Source organism: Pteropus medius, unplaced genomic scaffold (assembly GCF_902729225.1).
Source record: "Pteropus medius unplaced genomic scaffold, Ma_sr-lr_union100, whole genome shotgun sequence".
Taxonomy (NCBI): domain Eukaryota; kingdom Metazoa; phylum Chordata; class Mammalia; order Chiroptera; family Pteropodidae; genus Pteropus; species Pteropus medius.
Window position 1 is genome coordinate 11,356,993 of NW_024349797.1, and position 13,381 is coordinate 11,370,373.

At 33.5% G+C, this 13,381-nt stretch overlaps 1 long non-coding RNA gene across 1 annotated transcript in view; it reads left to right on the forward strand.

Moving 5' to 3' along the window:
* The window catches only part of LOC120619584 (uncharacterized), a 315,847-nt gene that overhangs the window by 217,107 nt on the left and 85,359 nt on the right, over positions 1-13,381 (forward strand). Inside the window, exon 4 of the long non-coding RNA XR_005657565.1 lies at positions 10,530-10,611. This is a non-coding gene — a long non-coding RNA (uncharacterized LOC120619584). The remainder of the gene's footprint in view (positions 1-10,529; positions 10,612-13,381) is intronic.

Here is a 13,381-nt window from a genome sequence, read left to right on the forward strand (position 1 = left end):
TTCCTTCCTTCCTTCCTATTTTTTGTCTCTAAGTTTAATTTTCATGGATTTAATGTAGTTGATTTTTTTTTTTTTTAATACTAAAAAATTTTCATCCCATATATCAGGGCAAAAGGCAACACATATGTGATACATGTTTTTTGAGTGACCCAATACTTGCTTTCCAGGACACTGTGTCTACAAAATTAACACTCATCGAAACTAAATTTATTTCAAGGGATTTTGGATTGTTGCCATTTAATTATAATGTTAAATGGAGAACTAGTCTAGGTGGACATCTGTGCTGGCATCTTCATGGAAGGAAACAGGTTGGGGATGAACATTGGGGGATCCAAACTTGAAAAATTGACTTGAATGTTCAAATGTATAGGGTATATTTTGCTTAACTGACTCATTCATTATTAAAAGCATTACTGAAGAGAAATAACATATCTGTGCAGTGTTAAGTGCAAAAGTGAATACATATTTAATGTAAAGCACTTGTATATATTATATATAGAATTATTAAGCTCACCAATATAAGAGCCTTACATTTCAGTTTCATTTTTGGAAAAGGCTATTTAATGCCCATTTCCTTTTCAACTCCACAATTGCTGAGCCATATATCAAAGGGCATGTGCCTTTAAGTCTTTAGTAGAAGGTCTAGATATGGAATAAGTTGGTAGTGCTTTCTGTGCGGAAATGATAAGAAATGGCATTAGTACTTCGTTCTCTTTGTTTAATAAGGATCAAGGCACAGAAGTGGAGCCCCATCAGGACTTCCAGCTGCCACTGTCTTCTGAAATTTCACAATCCAGTCCTTTTGTTGTGTCTTCTCGCTGGTATGCGAGACCAAAGCCTGGGGTCCTTTAAGGCTACGTGTTTTACTCATGATAGTAACACATTTTAATGTTGAACAATCAATCAGGCCGTATTATTTCAAATAAGTTTGAGAAGTCAATAGTACTGTAGTTCAAATTCAAGTAATTTAAAAAGAAATTATTGCGGAAAGCTTGTAGAGAATTTGCAAATTATGTAATATTCTGGATCAAACTTGAACTGAAACTATGTACAGCTCCAAGAAGGCTCCTTAATTGAATTCAGCAATGGATTATATGTGTATCTCAGAAAATAATTATGTTTTGATCAGTCACTCCAGATTTAAATCCAATGCTACCTCCATTGATATTGTTGGCCTATATGTAGTAACAAAAATGAAAAATGAGGCCACCCTATTAAGAGTTATCACTAATTAGAAAGGTTCTTCTTCTCATTTTAATTTTTGCTCTATTTTGTGTTTGATCTCCAAACTTTAGCAGGAGTTGCTACAAACACTTCAAAGGCCACATAGTCACATATAAAACTGCAGATTACTTCTGGTTGGGATGCAGCCCAACCCCTAAGGGAAGCGTGACCAACTGGACCCTGTTTATCTTCTTTACAATAAGTTCAATTACTGGTACTGATAAGCTTGTACAAAGCAGTTTGCTCTAGTTATTAAAACACTGTATATTTTGGACCACCTTTAATTCAGCTTTGCTCTCCAAATTTGCAGAATTTTCTCATCCACAAACATGAATGCAAGAATAATCCTCTGCCAATGTTTTTGTTTCATGTCACCTAACAAACTATGTTTATGTTTAGTTTATAAGTTACAGAGAGAAGCTGTTTTTCTTCATTATTTTCACTTGCACGATCATTATATCATCATCACTGAAAAACGATATTGTCTTAGCGCTGACGTAAGTGGGGGGCCAACCTAAGAACTATAAGAAATGCACATATACGATCAGGTAATTTTTCCCAAGCTTTACATCTCCTAACAAGAATTTTATTTTATTTTTCTTGCAATGGCTGCAGCTAGGGATTTATTCCAATGAGGCAGTTCTTGCTCTGGAACTGTGCCTTGATAGTTACCCTCAATAAATTATTTGTAATATCTTCAAAGAGGGTGAAATTTTGTCTTTATTTTATATTTCATTATGGATCCCTTGAGGCGCTATAGAGACAAGATCAGAACCAAACTCTGGCTTCAAATTCCTGGGGTCCAGTCCCAGCTCTTACATGGACTGGCTATGTGACCTTGACACTCACCAGCTTCAATTTTCTCACCTGAAAAATGAGAACATGAAGAATAGTTACCCCAAAAAAGTTGTAGAAAGTAATGAAAGAGGATAAATGGAGAAAGCATTTAAGAGTGACTTGTGCCGAATCAAAGTAAATGTGTGTTAACTGCTATTATTCTAAGGTAATGCATGGAAGGCTCAGTAACGCAAATGTTGAATAAAATGTATTTTTAGTTCTTAAATTATCTTACAAATAAATGAATTTCTTAAGAGTAATCCCAAAAATGCAAAAACAAGTTATATAATTGGACCAGAATATGGCATCCAAGATTAGATTATCTTTAAAAAAGATAGTGTGCATTATACTTACCCTATAGGTATCCTGAATAATAAATTATATATTTTTTTACTTAGTTACGACTTCACTCATTGCATGAGTGGCTGCCCTGCCCTCTTGGAATTGCCAATCTGGAAAGTGATTAAACAGATTAGAAACGTTTAATGGAGGAGCTGGGTGTCCGTAGTGAATATGCAACGAGAGTATATGCATCTTTAGAATCCAGAGAGAAGAAATCCTCATAAGAGAACATCTCACTCTTGATGTAAAGATTTCATAAATTTACTTAACAGTAGTTTAAGATAGTGCTTTTGCATTCCATTTTATCATATATTTTGCTGTCGTATGTTGTTTCTCTCTGGACACCTTGAGGGCTAAGCGGGAAATTCCCCGACCCTCTATAATGGGGTATCCACAGGACCATTTTCTGTAACACTCTGGTCCTAATACAATTGACATTGTGTCTTGCCGTTTTGAAAGTTCTCTGGGCAAAAGGGTTGTTTATTATTTGCTTAACTCCCTGGGAACTGTGCCCTTAAACTGTAAAACCCCTCTCTTCTAAACAGAGCCTCTTATTACTACCTTTGCCAAAGGCCAGGAAAGATTTATCATAGTGCTACATGATGCATTTAAATATGAACTGACATAGATATATAATACGATTTAGTTGAAGTAGTTGATGTTATCTGAATGATAACTCTTGACCTGAGAAGCTCTAAAGTAATGAAAGGGGGATAAATTTGCATGATTTGTGCCATAAGCAATATTTATAATGTAAGAGGGCTTTAAAGATTAATACATTCCCAGAGCAAAACATGAAAGACAGGAAAAGTTATTCCATGATCATCCAAATGTGCAGTTTATTTGCAATGCTTTCATCTGAAAGATTTTCTTAGTCCCTTCCCCCCATTAATTTAGTATACAAAGAGGACATTGATATTTTCCTAATTTCATAATATTTTCTGTAAGTTTAACTCTTTTAATCAAGGAGAGAAGGCATAATACTGCTTGAAGAAATGATCGATTGCCTCTCATTACTGAAATGGCCTTCAGTACTTTGTAAGTTCTTATATCATTAACTCCTTATTTTGAGAATCAAATAGCTTAAACTATTTTTCACAAAATAGTCACGTTATTGTTTTATCTAATTATCAGTTGGTAGAAGAGATTGATCCATTAAGCCCGTAAGAAAGTATGTAATTACAAAGTTTGAGTATTAAAGTGTAAGGCTGACAACACTCTTAAAGAGAGTCCTTAGAGTAATTTCTACAAAATTATTTATCATGCAGTTTTAACTTTCTGTCTAAAAATATGATATGAAAAGTTTTCAAAATGACTTCATACTGCTTACTTATTTTTTTCCACCTTAGAAATCGAATGATTCTAGATGCCGTATTAAAATGAAAAGACTTGTGGAGAGAAGCATTAAAGAAAGTGTTCAAGAGAAATTCAAAGATTAAATCAGTTTTGATATCTACATATATTTGGATTTTAATTCCTTTGGCAGACGATGTGCTAGTATAGTTGTATCTGCACACTTCCAAAAAATTAAAAGTAATTGAAAAGCAAAGAATTCTGTCAGTCAAACATTAGATTTTCTTTATAGTGCCAAATTACTTTCACTGAAGATACAGAGGCCGATGTTTTACTAAATGCTGAACGCCGATTGAACAACCAGCCTTGGAGTGGCTCCTCAATGAACCTGCGCACCGAGGCTACACACTCTAACTTTACCCATCACAGTCTCTCCTATAATTTTTTTTTTTCCTCTTTTTGGCAGATTGGAGATGAATCAGAAAGGAATTGTGGATATTATGACTTATTTTATAATATTCCTGTGAGGGAAGAATAAAGAAATTTTTTCTCCCCTATCTCATGTCTCATGAAGCATGATCTAATATTACTTCCATTTTACAAATAAGAGAAATTATTTAGGATATTTAGCCAAGTGAGTATAAGAAATAAGCAGGATCAAAACTAGAGATCTGTTTCCCAAGTTTTTCTTACATATTTAATAATAATTTTTCTCTGGGATTAGTTGCATAATTTTGAAAAAAAAAATTTCGAGGGGAAAAAGTCTCTATTTTCCCCTTAGAAGTAGAGAAAACATAAAAATGGCAACTGATTCAGGATCTTCACTTGGATCCATTCTGGAGTCATCAAGAACAGCGAGATTTGTGCATATGATGTAAAGATACATTCAGTAATTGACAGTTATTACAGTAAACGAAATGCATCTGGATTACATTGTTTCCCAAGCATATGTTCTTGACTTTATCATCAAAAGATTATTTTTCCCTGGAATATCTCTGCTCCATCCTAGTCGCTTTTAAGGATGAGCATGCTTACTGCCACTGTGAAGACCTATGATTAATTGAGCACCACAGACTCACTGCAGAGGTCTCTTGGCCTTACTGATCTAAACTTCATAGGCAAATTCTATTTTGTTTCTTTCATACCTGATGGTATGAACTGTAGCTGAAATGCCGGGTTATGGATTCATTCAGGGCTCAATTCCAGATCTAAAGCTTAAATTTTTAGCTGAGTACGGGTATACTTCTGCCTTCTTGAAGCATAAATGTGCACATCTTTGTAAAACAAGGATAATATTATTCTTATGTTGCAAAATTATTGTTAGAATTTGCATAATATAACGTATAACAAAACCTGTGGTACATAGTCAGACTATTTGATATAAAATTATTACTTTTTCAATATCTCTCTACGTCCTGCACGCAAGTGTAGAGTGGGCTATATTACAAGATGGAGGTGGAAAATGCATCAAAATAATACCCTCTGGGAAGTCTTATCTCACCACCGCAGGCAAGATGTTTCTTCCTTTTCAGAATAGTCATGACTATTATTTGCTCATTAATTTACCATTGACTTGGGTTACACATTATCATAATTGTGTATATGTCCTATTACTCCAACTCTACAGTAAGCATTCCCTCTGCAGTGAGGAAAAGGTGTCTGCACTTTTAATTCTATGCAAATATGTATTACTTAATATAACAATAAATAACGCATACAATATACTTAGAATTCAATAGACCTTCAAGAAGTATTTCTTTGAAAAAATAGGCCATGTACCTAGTCAGAAGACCTTTTTCCAAGTCGTGGTTCTTACTCTCAGTAAGCTACTTTGTCTTAGGCAAGTCACTTGATCACAAGGAGCAGCACTGTCCTCATTTGTAAAACCGTGGTACCTCTATCTCTCTACCACTTAGAATGAATCATACAAAATAATGCAGATGAAAGTACTTTAAACTTTAAGTATGTGCCACGTTAAGAAGTGAAAGCTCTAACTTGAAAATAAGAATGAGAGCTGGCTCTTATTATGATGTCTCAATGCATGATAATACAACGTTTAGTTGCATTTATGTACTTGAAATGAAAATGTGATTTTCAAAATATACTCAAATACAGTAATTTGAAGATGGATGTGATCTGCTTATAAATAAGAGCTCCTGTGAGTAGTATTCTGTCTCCTAAAAGCTATTGCTGTATGTTACACAGACATGCAGAGATGTAAGGAAAACAATCATGGAAAGATAATCACTTGCACGGACGTCGTGTTGCCGGCACCAGGGATCCCCATTAGGCGTGAGGAGGTCAACTTGAAGTACTGAAGTGAGACGAGAATAATTTTTATTATTTCTTTTCACTCCCAGTCTGACCTTTCACCCTTCTGGAAGAACAGTCTTGAAATCCAACCTCCCTTCTAGGGCTTTAATAAACATAGACAAGGTTTGTTTCCATTTCTTTTAGAGGCTGGAGTGAGAAATGTTGAAATACCACATGAAAGACCTTGCTTATGGGGTTTCCAGCTGAGACTTGAGGCTGAAGTGCTGAAAATTCTCACAAGGGATCCAGGCTTCATGACATTTCCAGACAAACCGTGTGGCCCCGAGGGACAGGGATAAATTTAAGATGAGCATCGGGAGGCCTGGTCCTCTTATTTCCCCTCAAAGTTGCCTCACACAAAGAGAATTAATGAAGAGCTTTAGACAAGTTTTATTAATGCAGCTTCTCCGTTGTTTTGTTTTGTTTTTAATAAACTCAACAAGAGGCCGGTGGAAAATGGAGCATTACCTACCTTAATAGGTTTCAATCTCCTGCATAGGTTTGAATCGCTGCTTCAGTGATATTTTGGAGTCTATTAAAAGGGACTCAAAATTACACAGCAGGAAAGCACCACCAAGTAGTTCCTTGAAACTCTGTTTTCCAGATTATCGAAAAGAAAAATAAGAAAAATTTGTTATGTTTTGGGTTTTCTTGTTCTTCTGTTCATGTAAGAGATAATCTTCCACTAACAAACTGTTAGGATCACCAACAATATACCCAAGTAAGTAGCCATAACTAATAAAGAAATGTGACTGGAATAATAAAGTCATGATCATTGAAATAATAGAGCAGGGAAAAGTAGTCTTTAGTTTGAAAAATAACTATGTTGTAACAATCTTTCAAGATAACTTGATATCTTTTCTTAAAAAATAACCAATTACTACTCATTTAAATGATTGATATAATTTTTTAAACAATGTGATATGAGAAACATGAGCACATAATTCCTTTCATAGTCACACTTCTGTTTGGATGTATCCTTATATCGTGAATATTTTTATTATGACCTGATATAATACTGCACCATTATCTACTATCTGTTGACTTCATCATATGCAAAGCTCTGGGGAGAAACAGGGCCTTCTCTTGCCATGGATGTTTTGGATGTTTTAGATGGTTTGGAGAATTTACACATAAAAAATATATTATTGATAAGTATTTGTCTCTGAGTTGTTGAAAAACACTGAGAAGCATATAGAAACAATGATTTCCATGTCAATACCTATTTTGTAATTTGTAATTAAATCTTGTCTTTTGAAAGATTGTTGAGTTAATTTACTTTAAAGCAGAGTCCTGATTTTGCTTCTTTGGCCCAAAATTAGGCAAAATAAATATTACAGTTTAAACCGTATCCCCCTGTTACTTTGAGCAAAAACATGGGTAAAAAGGACAGAGAATAGTGTCATAATTATTTATATATTTAATCTTCATGATGATATAAACATTTGGTTAAACTTTCTTCATAGTATTCCCAGCATGGTTGATAATTGAGTGAGTTTTGGGAAACAGACAAGTGGAAGTGGTTTATTGAATGAGCTGATGCAGGGAGAAAGTAAATTTATTTTTCTTATGACTTCATCCTTAACTCCACCCTCTTTATTCATTCTTTGACCCCATACACCCTCCCCATGCTCAACCCACTGGTTGAAATACGATTTCTCATAGCTTTTGCTATTTTTATTTCATTTAACAAAATGTCAGTACAGCTAGGCTGACCAACAGTTTAACTTTCCCCAAGATTCAGTGATTTTCTGAGATGTGAGACTCTCAGAGCTAAAATCTGGAATGTCCCAAGCAAACTGGGATGGTTAATTACCCTAATGACCAGTTTAGAAATCACATGATTCCGGATTGCCTCAGGTCTAACTGATACTTAGAACTCTGCAATGCAGGAGGCTCTGATGGTCAGATTTTGCACTATTTCTTACCTTACTATTCTTCTCTTCCTTCCTCACTCGCAAAGCTGCATTTGGCTGCCCCTGGTTTGATTTGGAAAGGGGCAGACATTTACTGGTACAGACAAAATTTATCTCAGTAACCTCTGAGAGCATCATTCTTTTTTTTAAAATCAGTTTTACCAGATGTAAAGTAAAGATCTTTTTCATACATTCTTTCTAATATTTCCCTGAAGTATGTCGAGGATTTGGAAAGAATTTGTTTCATTTCGTCTTGTAATAGATAACTCTCATGATTAGAAAACTCAGTGCAAATTTTACTTGTATTTGTCACATGTTATGCTGTTTTCATGTGAGCCTCCTTTAAAACTTCCGACTTAGAGAGTGGCATACTGAGATATATTATTTAGACCACTGGATTATCTCTGTGACAAGTTTTAATGAATAATTTCAAATCCTTGTATTTGTTGGAGAAGATGTGGGGGAGGAAGGTGATTGAATGGAAAAAAACGGTGGGCTCCCAGTTACAGATATTCTATTATCTAACAAGGGATAATCCTAGGCATTCTGGTACTGCCTTTCAGTGGTTGAAAAAGAAATGCCAATAGCTAATAAATATAAGTAAGCCTTTCCTTCTGAACCCATTATAAATTGTGTGTGGTGTCTGTCAGTTTTCTGGATTTGCCGACAATCCAGGAAACTCATCGACCATAGAAAGGTTGATATTTTAAAATATTATCTAAGGCATCCGTGCTTTATTCTCAGCACAAAAGCTCCCTGGAAGGAAAAAAAATCAAGTCCCAGGATTCAGGGATTCCTTATTCTTTCCTCTACATCTATTCACTTCTCTTCTGAATTGTTTTAGGAGTTTAGACTTTCTGTTGATTGCTTAAACCTTTCTGCCTTTACAAATCCATAATACTTCCAAAAATAGTCTGTATTTGTACTTGGATGTGAATCTTTTTAAGAAGTCAGGACATTTTCTGTAAAGAGTGAGTGAAATCTAAGATAAATATTTACTTCTATCCATGCAATGGAAAAAGAAAAAAGGCTATATCTCAACTTATAATACCGGCTGCAGTTATACCTAAATTGATTTCAACCCAAGTTTTGACTAGTTTCTATATTTATATAAGTAATCTTAAATCATTAGAAAATATTTTCTGCTATAAGAACTTAAATCATAGCTTATAAAAAGGACATTATTATTAAATAAGTGCTTACACATTCTTAATTTGACACCATTTACTTCTTACTATTCAAATCTTATCATTCAATGTGGAGGTGTTTATCTTTGATCAACAGAACTGGACTATACGCTCACCTGTGAAATATGCCTAAAATAAATGGGCTAATACTTTATTTTTTTTCTCTAAACCAAGATCGTTATAAAGTAATCATTAAAAGTATCTAAAATAAAATAAATTTTTAATATTCAGTGACAAAATTTTGTTTTAATATATTGGTAGAACCATAAAATAGTTCTAATGATCTTTTAAAAAATAAAAATATGAATAATAAGTATATAACTATATTAAAGGAAAACAAGGAAATTCATTACATTTATATTATTTGATAATATAATTATGTATCTTATATAATATATAATTACATGTTATACATTATATTAATATATTATGCATTTATGTTATATTGATTTTATCTGATTTAAAAATAAGCAGACTAGTTCATCTTGATGCTTGTTTTTATAATTTAAACAGTGTCTCAGACATATCTTAATTTCTTAGCCATTCGAAAACATCATAATAGTATTTCTTAGTAAGGCACCTACTAAGTTCAGAGCAAGTTTCGCTAAACGGAAGATATTCTTCATCCTAAACTTTTCTTAAAATGTAAATATATTTCAGCCCAAATGTTTTTACAGTTACTTTTTTTGCTTCCATTTAGAAGTTATTAATTTAACATTTTTTATAAGACAAAACTGGTTATATATGTTGCTGATGCTTATTATTCATTTGAAAAAATTGCCAACTATACATGCCACAATATCAAAGTCCATGATTTCATTCTAAAGAAAGGCAAAAGAATGAGAAAATATGTATATATAGTCTGAAGTAGTTTTAGGTATTCAGTGTGAGCTTCATCACAAAATTTTTGTAGTTTAGTTATTCCAAATTTGTATGTATAAAATATTTATAAATGTGGAAAACTACAATTTCAATTATTAGAATAACACCACTTCTCTGGACACAACTATGTTATGTCTACATGAAATCCAAACCTTCAGTACATTTCTCTCCAAAAATTTCTTAATTTTCATACATTTTATTATCATCCAACTATTTTCTGATTTTTTGAACTTCACAATGAATTTACTGTGCACATTGTTACCTCAAAAGCAAACAATTTTATCATCTATTGAACTTTTTAACTCCATTATAATGGCATTTACAATAATATTAGATTTTTGCCTTTAACAAAATAAATTTAAAAAATTAATCTCGTTAATAATATTAAAAAATGTAAATGTTTTAAAAATTAATACATTTTCTATTTGAATCATCTCACATAGTGACATATAACTAATATATCCAACCGTTAGCAAAGTTCTGCTCATGACCTAACACATTAACGCATTTGCTTTATTTTCTTGTATATTCACAGGAAAACTGAAGTAGAAAATAAGAGAAATTAATTCAGAAGAACAGTCACTTGGTCTAAATGAAAGGTCAAGCTTCATAGGATGGTATGTAAATGTACTTTCTGTACTTATACGTGTTAAATAATTGTGTAATTGTGTTTGTCATAGCCCCTTTTAAACAATGCATGGGTTATTTATTGCCACATAATGAATTTTCTTAAAATTTAAGTTAAAAGGACTCAGTTTTGGGGGATCAGAAATCCAGAACAGATTAACTGGGCATTGGTTCTAACTCAAGTCTCTCACAAGGTTGCAGTTAAACTGTTGACAGGGCCTATAGTTATTTCAAGGCTCACTTAAGGCTAAAGAATTTACTACCAAGCTCATGTCCACAGTAGCTGGCAGGCCACCGACTTGTCTGGCTATCGGCCAGAGGCTTCAATCTCTCTCCATGTAGACCTCTTCATAGCAGCTGTTTATCCCCAGAGCAAAGAGGGATGGAGGGACGGAGTGAGAGAGGTAGAGAGGTAGAAAGACAATGGGAGAGAGAGAAAGAAAGAGAGAAAGAGAAAGTGAGTCGGTGCTATCATCACTTCTTCTACTTGTCATACTGACGAGCTCTTGTGTGAAGAAGACTTTCATAGGCAGTAATACCAGAAGGCAGAGATCATTGGGGGGCCTTCTTGGAAGTGGAGCCAACTTGGAGAATTAACTACTAACTTTTCAAGCAGAAGAAAATGTGAATGTTCTGAATTTCTAGTGGTAATAGGTATCATCACCATATCCTGCTTAGATTATGGGAAAGATTGACTGACATTTGCATAAAAACACATCATCAATTTTCTAGAGAAACAGAAATTTGGTGCTTAATTTTTCCTCAAATATTATTTTTTTTCTTGAATTCATTTCTAGCAAAGGAGTTTCTTTAAAAATAAAATGTGTTGACCACAAAATGAAACAAATAGCTATAGACTGAAGCCACATAAAAGTGACAGAAAAGCATTGTAGCAACAGTATTCAGACAGCTCATTATGTCTTATAGGTAAATGACTAAGCCTGTATTTTCATATCTCAGAAAAATCAAACCTATAATTGTTCATATTTGCCACTGCCCCATAGAATGGTAACCAGGCTAACAAAGGTCTCTTGTAGGCTGTGGCATGGACAATGATGTAATTGGCTGGTACAAGTGGCCAGCCAGGGTTAAGACATGATTTTATAGTCCCCTCTCTCCTGAGAGACCAGAAGGATTAACAGTCCCTAGCTTCTGGTTTCTGAGACTACTAGTTCTTATGTTCAAGTGTTACACATCCTGTCCTTCAAAAGGAGTTTTAGTACTTTGCATGAAGAAAGGTCAAAGAAAAGAGAGATGGATATCATTAATCATCTTTTAGATTTAAACATCTGCTAAAGTGAGAACTCTTTTTAGTGCAGTTGATTCTCACAAATTTTTAATGGAGACCAAGTGAGAAACAGAGTATTACCAAACCCATCTTAATTTATTGTAATGTAATGATAACAAATATGCAATGATGTAATAATAATACTTTATTTTAAAAATAATAAACTTAAGAACAAATAATAAATCGAATGGTCTCCTAGGCCAATAGATAAAAATTAAGATTGTCCTGGCGAAGCTAGCGTACTGTCATTGGTAACCACAATAACCTTTTATTTCGGCTAATGAAGGTTACTATACATAGAGAGGTACCATTTCCAAACCTTTTGTGGTAGTGAGAAATCTGTCGCCAGTATTTTTCCTGGTAAATTCCTTGTCACAAATTATGGGAAGTTATGGGAAGGCTGACAAAGACTTTCAGTTGTCAAAGTCCTATTTTTAATATCAGTTTCTTTTGAAAATGCAAAGGAAAAATAAAGAAAAAATGCAAAGAAATTATCCCTATTATACTGTATATGCTTTAGAAACAGACACTTCTACACTATGAGAGGATACCGTTAATAAGGGTGTAAATAATAGATAAGTAGACAGATGGTAAACAATCTCAGCAAACATCAAGTAATAATTGGCTCTTTTGGCAAATGTTAATTACATACCTATTTCTAACACTTTAAATAGAGTTTATCAGGCCTGGAGTCATTTTCAGTCCTTTCCAAGAGCATCTTGGTGCTTCTCCAAGAAGAATTAAAAATCAGGGAATGGGATTCTTAGTGGATGTGCACTCGTGTTGTGAGATCTGAGACACACCCTCCTTCATGTGTTGCACCTTTTTCACTCAAGAGATGATTTTCTTTCCTCGTTTTGATGGCTTACGAGTCTTCAGTGTTGGCATTTTTAAAAGTATCATTATGAAAAATTTCAAGCACAGAAAAAACCCGTATACCTACTACACAAATTTGACAAATGTAGAAACTTGCTCCTCAACTTTTGTCATGGGAATTGATGGGTTGTAAATGTTCTCAACATTACTAGATGTTAAAAATTGGACTCTAATATACGTATAGTCTTACTTGTATTTCTAGAATATTTGTGTTTTCTACCATTTTATTTCATATAATGTTGCATTACTTTGAATTTATCTGACATTAGAAAAATTGAGCATATCTTTATATAGCTCAGGAACTGCGTGGTTTTTTCTGTCTTGGCTAATCATATCCTTTACATGCTTTTATTAACTTATCTTTTTCTTTATATGTGGAGACTCCCAAAATGTGTCATATAGTAATTCTTTCAGCCTTAAACATTTCAAATATTCTTTCAAATTCTATGGCTTGTTTCTAAAATTGGGTATACTACCTTTTTCATAAAGAACTCTGTCATTTTAATGTGTTCCAATAAGAGCATTTTTTAATATGATTTGTGCTTTATGAGTTTTATTTTTGAAATCTTTCCTTTTATTTTGAAGTCATAAAGATA